This window comes from Coregonus clupeaformis, chromosome 5, assembly GCF_020615455.1.
Source record: "Coregonus clupeaformis isolate EN_2021a chromosome 5, ASM2061545v1, whole genome shotgun sequence".
NCBI classification, from domain to species: domain Eukaryota; kingdom Metazoa; phylum Chordata; class Actinopteri; order Salmoniformes; family Salmonidae; genus Coregonus; species Coregonus clupeaformis.
The window spans coordinates 7131350-7139522 of record NC_059196.1 but is presented as its reverse complement, the minus strand read 5'-3'; positions in this window follow the sequence as shown (position 1 = coordinate 7139522).

Here is an 8173-nt window from a genome sequence, read left to right as displayed (position 1 = left end):
CTTTACGGAAGAGTGGCCAGAAAAAAGGCATTGCTTAAAGAAAAAAATAAGCAAACACGTTTGGTGTTCGCCAAAAGGCATGTGGGAGACTCCCCAAACATATTTTACATTTAAGTCATTTAGCAGACGCATTTAGCAGTGCATTCAACTTAGGATAGCCAGTGGGACAACTACCCTTTTTTTATGGGGGGGGTGGGGGATGGGGGGTGTAGAAGGATTACTGTTACAGTGGGGGAAAAAAGTATTTAGTCAGCCACCAATTGTGCAAGTTCTCCCACTTAAAAAGACAGAGAGGCCTGTAATTTTCATCATAGGTACACGTCAACTATGACAGACAAAATTAGATTTTTTTTTCCAGAAAATCACATTTTTAAAAATGAATTTAGTTGCAAATTATGGTGGAAAATAAGTATTTGGTCAATAACAAAAGTTTCTCAATACTTTGTTATATACCCTTTGTTGGCAATGACACAGGTCAAACGTTTTCTGTAAGTCTTCACAAGGTTTTCACACACTGTTGCTGGTATTTTGGCCCATTCCTCCATGCAGATCTCCTCTAGAGCAGTGATGTTTTGGGGCTGTCGCTGGGCAACACAGACTTTCAACTCCCTCCAAAGATTTTCTATGGGGTTGAGATCTGGAGACTGGCTAGGCCACTCCAGGACCTTGAAATGCTTCTTACAAAGCCACTCCTTCGTTGCCCGGACGGTGTGTTTGGGATCATTGTCATGCTGAAAGACCCAGCCATGTTTCATCTTCAATGCCCTTGCTGATGGAAGGAGGTTTTCACTCAAAATCTCACGATACATGGCCCCATTCATTCTTTCCTTTACACGGATCAGTCGTCCTGGTCCCTTTGCAGAAAAACAGCCCCAAAGCATGATGTTTCCACCCCCATGATTCACAGTAGGTATGGTGTTCTTTGGATGCAACTCAGCATTCTTTGTCCTCCAAACACGACGAGTTGAGTTTTTACCTAAAAGTTCTATTTTGGTTTCATCTGACCATATGACATTCTCCCAATTCTCTTCTGGATCATCCAAATGCACTCTAGCAAACTTCAGACAGGCCTGGACATGTACTGGCTTAAGCAGGGGGACACGTCTGGCACTGCAGGATTTGAGTCCCTGGCGGCGTAGTGTGTTACTGATGGTAGGCTTTGTTACTTTGGTCCCAGCTCTCTGCAGGTCATTCACTAGGTCCCCCCGTGTGGTTCTGGGATTTTTGCTCACCGTTCTTGTGATCATTTTGACCCCACGGGGTGAGATCTTGCGTGGAGCCCCAGATCGAGGGAGATTATCAGTGGTCTTGTATGTCTTCCATTTCCTAATAATTGCTCCCACAGTTGATTTCTTCAAACCAAGCTGCTTACCTATTGCAGATTCAGTCTTCCTAGCCTGGTGCAGGTCTACAATTTTGTTTCTGGTGTCCTTTGACAGCTCTTTGGTCTTGGCCATAGTGGAGTTTGGAGTGTGACTGTTTGAGGTTGTGGACCGGTGTCTTTTATACTGATAACAAGTTCAAACAGGTGCCATTAATACAGGTAACGAGTGGAGGACAGAGGAGCCTCTTAAAGAAGAAGTTACAGGTCTGTGAGAGCCAGAAATATTGCTTGTTTGTAGGTGACCAAATACTTATTTTCCACCATAATTTGCAAATCAATTCATAAAAAATCCTACAATGTGATTTTCTGGAATTTGTTTCTCATTTTGTCTGTCATAGTTGACGTGTACCTATGATGAAAATTACAGGCCTCTCTCATCTTTTTAAGTGGGAGAACTTGCACAATTGGTGGCTGACTAAATACTTTTTCCCCCCACTGTATAAGGAAGAAGGTACTCTAGTCAGATGAGATGGCTTTTTGGCCATCAAGGAAAACGCTATGTCTGGCGCAAACCCAACACCTCTCATCACCCCGAGAACAATGTTTTTCATTGGCAGGACTGGGAAACTGGTCAGAATTGAAGGAATGATGGATGGCGCTAAATACAGGGAAATTCTTGAGGGAAACTTGTTTCAGTCTTCCAGAGATTTGAGACTGGGACGGAGGTTCACCTTACAGCAGGACAATGACCCTAAGCATACTGCTAAAGCAACACTCAAGTGGTTCAAGGGGAAACATTTAAATGTCTTGGAATGGCCTAGTCAAAGCCTAGACCTCAATCCAATTGAGAATCTGTGGTATGACTTAAAGATTGCTGTACACCAGCGGAACCCATCCAACTTGAAGGAGCTGGAGCAGTTTTGCCTTGAAGAATGGGCAAAATTCCCAGTGGCTAGATGTGCCAAGCTTACAGAGACATACCCCAAGAGACTTGCAGCTGTAATTGCTGCAAAAGGTGGCTCTACAAAGTATATGCACGCTCAAGTTTTCAGTTTTTTTGTCTTATTTCTTGTTTATTTCACAAAAAAATATATTTCGCATATTCAAAGTGGTAGGCATGTTGTGTAAATCAAATGAAACAAACCCCCAAAAAATCCATTTTAATTCCAGGTTGTAAGGCAACAAAATAGGAAAAATGCCAAGGGGGGTGAATACTTTCGCAAGCCACTGTACCTGGAGCTAACTCTGCAAATAGCACTGCTGGGTGATTGAATAAGTCATAGTCAATCGATCAATAATATAATAATACTCTTAGCAAAAATGTTTATCTTTAATTTACAATATGTAGAATCTAAGAGAATAGAAAGCTTCAGAACTTTTGTGAAACATCACAGCACAGTTGAAAAATATATGGCAAATAGAAATCAAAACTGGATGGTGTTCAAAGATAGATGGGAGGGGTTGAGTGGAGCTGAAGGATGGGACTAAAAACAAACAAAAGATAACTATCGTAACATATACTGTGTCCGTAAAATGTATATAGTGCATTCGGAAAGTATTCAGACCCCTTGACTTTTTCCACATTTTCTTACGTCATAACCTTATTCTAAAATTGATTAAATTGTTGTTGTTTTTCATCATCAATCTACACAAAGCAAAAACAGGTTTTTAGAAATGTGTGCAAATTTATAAAAAATAAAAAACAGAAATACTACATTTACATCGGGTTCTTGGTCACCTCCCTGACCAAGGCCCTTCTCTCCCGATTCCTCAGTTTGGCCGGGCGGCCAGCTCAAGGAAGTGTCTTGGTGGTTCCAAACTTCTTCCATTTAAGAATGATGGAGGCCACTGTGTTCTTGGGGACCTTCAATGCTGCAGACATTTTTCTGTACCTCAACACAATCCTGTCTTGGAGCTCTACAGACAATTCCTTCGACCTCATGGCTTGGTTTTTGCTCTGACATTCACTGTCAACTGTGGGACCTTATATAGACAGGTGTGTGCCTTTCCAAATCATGTCTAATTAATTGAATTTACCACAGGTGGACTCCAATCAAGTTGTAGAAACATCTCAAGGATGATCAATGAAAACAGGATGCACCTGAGCTCTATTTCGAGTCTCATAGCAAAGGGTCTGAATACTTATGTAAATAAGGTATTTCTGTTTTTTATTTTTAATAAACTTGCTAAAAATTCTAAAAAACCTGTTTTCGCTTTGTCATTATGGGGTATTGTGTGTAGATTGATGAGGACTTTTATTTATTTAATCAATTTTAGAATAAGGCTGTAACGTAACAAAATGTAGAAAAAGTCAAGGCGTCTGAATACTTTCCAAATGCACTGTATAAGCTGGAAGTAGAAGCCTAAGAGTTGTTGTTCATTAGTTTACTCCAATTAGGGGAGGGATGGTAGGGTTAGGGGAACATAATAAAGGAAAATATATTCAAAAAATATATGTATATTTTATATATGTATTTACCAAAACATATATGGGGGATTGGAAATGATGCAGACAATTACATTGATGGAAGCCACAATCTATCTGCAATATTAAAGCTGATCTACCCCCTAAATTGTTTAAACTAAATAAACAAATATTCATTGTCATACGCTGTAGCTAGTCTACAGTGGGTATTTTTGTGCTGTCCTGTTTGGAACCATGATGATGTTGTTGACATAGTGATCATTGTCATCCAGAGTGTACATCCGTTCTGACTGTATACCTCCTGCTCTATACAGTCTTCCTTTTCTTCTCTCCCTCTTTCCCTCTCCCTCGCTCTCCGTGCTGTCAGGTTGAACGACGTTCCTGCATCCCTCCCACTCTCTTCTTTCTCATCTAGGGCTGTCAGTTGTAGGCCAATCTCATCCTTCATTCATTTCTTCCCTCTCTGAATCTGAATCAGATGTTGCTTTATTTTGGCTTTCCTTCTGCTCCTCTTGGCGCTGGGCTAGGGCGGTGGAGGTTTTTTATTTAGTCTGTGTTATCTGGTTCTGGCTGCTTGTATATTTGATCTGTTTGCATAGATTAAATCTCCTTTCCTCTGCTCGGAGCGCCAGGCTTTCTGTTGTGTTCTTCTCTCTCCTTTAAACATGTTTCACACCTCACAGGCGTTGTGTTCTTCCGTTGTGGCTGTAAGCTGCTCTCATCAGCGCTGCTCTCTGGGAGATGACTCAGTGCATTTTCAGTGCTTGGTTAAAACCTGCATGCATGCCTGTCTTAACTCTGGCCTTTCTCAACTCCTGCAGGATGTTGTTGGGATCTGGATGCTGAAGTGTGTGTGTGTGTGTGTGTGTGTGTGTGTGCGTGTGTGCGTGCGTGCGTGCGTGCGTTGTCTGCATCTACACATATTAATGCACAGTATTTGCATACCTTTTTATATTTGTTTGAAATGCATCTACACATTTTTGTGTATTTGCATGTGTGTGTGTGTTGGCATCGACAGAGACAGACAGAAAGAGAGGAAGAGAAGGGAGGTAAAGGGCTATAGAGACAGACAGTGACCAGTAGGCCTGCCAGTGTGATCGTAGTCGACAGGCCTGGCGGAACAGTGTCACAGACACTCTGAGATGCCAGGCAGGCGTGGGTGTGTGTGAGAGAGCGAGAGAGAAAGCAGTGTATTGGACATGGTGTGTCACTCTGTCTCTATGAGCCGGACCATCAAGGACTACCATCTGACCATGGTACTGTGACTGCAGCAGCCTAGAGCGACCATCACAGCAGACAACCACTCTGACCATGGCTCATGCTCATCATTAGCACATCACGCTGTCGCTTCACCTGGCTCTGATGACGGTCAAATGGGAGTATCCTCTGATTGGTAGTTACATGCCGTGTGTCACTGATGTAGTCTCTTTCCACAACTGCTGTGTCTGGGGTTGGCTAAACTAGGGGAAATGTAGCAAAGGACTGTCAGTAGAACCGATGTGGATGTGGTGGAGGAGTCAGGCGCAGGACACAGAGGCTTCGTCCAACAGACTTTACTAGTCAAAAGTGCTAAATTACAATACACGGCCTCGAAAACAAACAGAGGCGAGTGAATACGTAAACCATGCGTAAACACTAAACAAACAAACAGAGCGTCAAAACGCAGCTCCGAAAATACAGGCAGACAACAACACACAATCTAACCAATACCAAACAGGGAACTTATAGGACACGTAATCAGAACACAAACAGACACAGGTGTACAAGACAGACCAAAGCAATCACACCACGAAACATTCAACGGTGGCAGCTAGTACTCCGGGGACGGCGAACGCCGAAGCCTGCCCGAACCAGGAGGAGGAGCAGTCTCGGCCGAAACCGTGACAGTACCCCCCCCTTGACGCGCGGCCCCAGCCGTGCGCCGACCCCGGCCTCGGGGACGGCCAGGAGGACACGGACCCGGGCGCGTGGGATGCCCACGGTGGAACTCAGTCAGGAGGGATGGATCTAGGATGTCCCTCCTAGGCACCCAGCACCGTTCCTCCGGACCGTACCCCTCCCACTCCACGAGATACTGGAGACCACTCATCCGGCGCCTCGAGTCCAAGATGGTCCGGACCCTGTGCGCCGGGGCCCCCTCGATGTCCAAAGGGGGCGGAGGGGTCTCTCCTATCTCATCTTCTTGGAGTGGGCCAGCTACCACCGGCCTGAGAAGAGACACATGGAACGAGGGGTTAATATTCTTGTACTCAATAGGCAGTTGTAACCTGTAACACACCTCGTTCAATCTTCTCAGGACTTTAAAGGGGCCCCACAAACCGCCGACCCAGCTTCCGGCAGGGCAGGCGGAGGGGCAGGTTTCGAGTCGAGAGCCAGACTCGATCTCCCCGGTGCGTACACCGGTCCCTCACTGCGGTGGCGATCGGCGCCGCCTTTTGTTGACAGATGGCCCGCTGCAGATGGACATGGGCAGCGTCCCACGTCTCCTCCAAGCGCCGAATCCACTCGTCCACCGCAGGGCCTCGATCTGGCTCTCGTGCCACGGTGCCAGGACCGGCTGATACCCTAAAACACACTGGAAAGGTGTTAAGTTGGTGGAGGAGTGGCGGAGAGAGTTCTGGGCCATCTCTGCCCAGGGGATATACCTAGACCACTCCTCCGGCCGGTCCCGGCAATAGGACCTCAGAAACCTACCCACATCCTGGTTGACTCGTTCAACCTGCCCATTGCTCTCTGGGTGGTACCCCGAGGTAAGGCTCACCGAGACCCCCAAGCGTTCCATGAACGCCCCCCAGACTCTGGAGGTGAGCTGGGGACCTCGGTCAGACACAATATCCTCGGGGACCCCATAGTGCCGGAACACGTGGGTAAATAGGGCCTCGGCGGTCTGTAGGGCAGTAGGGAGACCCGGCATTGGGAGGAGACGACAGGCCTTGGAGAACCGATCCACAACGACCAAAATGGTGGTATTCCCCTGGGAAGGGGGTAGGTCGGTTACAAAATCCACCGAGAGGTGGGACCATGGTCGTTGTGGAACGGGCAGGGGATGTAACTTACCCCTGGGCAAATGTCTAGGCGCCTTACACTGGGCACACACCGAGCAGGAGGAGACATAAACCCTCACATCCTTAGCTAACGTTGGCCACCAGTATTTCACGCTAAGGCAGTGCACTGTCCGGCCAATACCTGGATGTCCAGAGGAGGGTGATGTATGAGCCCAATAAATAAGACGATCACGAACCTCGAGCGGAACGTACGTCCGCCCCACAGGACACTCGGGGGAGTAGGGTCGGCACGCAGTGCCCGCTCGATTTCCGCATCGACCTCCCATACCACCGGAGCCACCAGACAAGACTCCGGCAGTATGGAAGTAGGCTCAATGGCCCTCTCCTCTGTGTCATACCGCCGGGACAGGGCGTCTGCCTTACCGTTCTGGGACCCTGGGATGTATGTGATCTTAAAAACAAACCGGGTCAGGAACATGTTCCACCTAGCCTGACGAGGGTTCAGTCTCCTAGCTGCCCGGATGTACTCCAGGTTACGGTGATCAGTCAGAATGAGGAAAGGGTGTTGAGCCCCCTCAAGCCAATGGCTCCACACCTTTAGGGCCTGGACTACAGCTAACAACTCCCTGTCCCCAACGTCATAATTGCGCTCCGCCGAGCTGAGCTTCTTGGAGTAGAACGCACAGGGGCGGAGCTTAGGTGGCGTGCCGGACCGTTGTGACAGGACTGCCCCAATACCGGTCTCGGACGCGTCTACCTCTACTTGGAATGGTAAAGAGGGATCCGGATGCGCCAGCACCGGGGCCGAGGTGAACAGGTTCTTCAGTTTGACAAATGCCCTGTCCGCCTCAGCTGACCACTGCAAACGAACCGGACCCCCCTTTAGCAGGGACGTAATGGGAGCTGCAACCTGTCCAAAGCCCCGGATAAACCTCCGGTAGTAATTAGCAAAACCCAAGAACTGCTGCACCTCTTTTACAGTGGTTGGAGTTTGCCAATTACGCACGGCCGACACACAGTCTACCTCTATCTCCACACCAGACGCGGACAACCGATAACCCAAAAAGGAGACGGACTCCTGGAAGAACAGGCATTTCTCTGCCTTGACATACAAGTCATGCTCCAACAGTCTTCTCAACACTCGGCGCACCAGGGCTACATGCTCGGCTCGTGTAGAAGAGTACACTAGGATGTCGTCGATGTACACTACCACACCCTGTCCCGGAAAATCTCGTCAACAAAGGATTGGAAGACTGAAGGAGCATTCATTAACCCGTATGGCATGACGAGATACTCGTAATGACCCGAGGTGGTACTAAATGCCGTTTTACATTCATCCCCCTCCCTAATGCGCACCAGATTGTACGCGCTCCTGAGATCCAACTTTGTGAAGAACTGCGCTCCGCGTAATGACTCCGT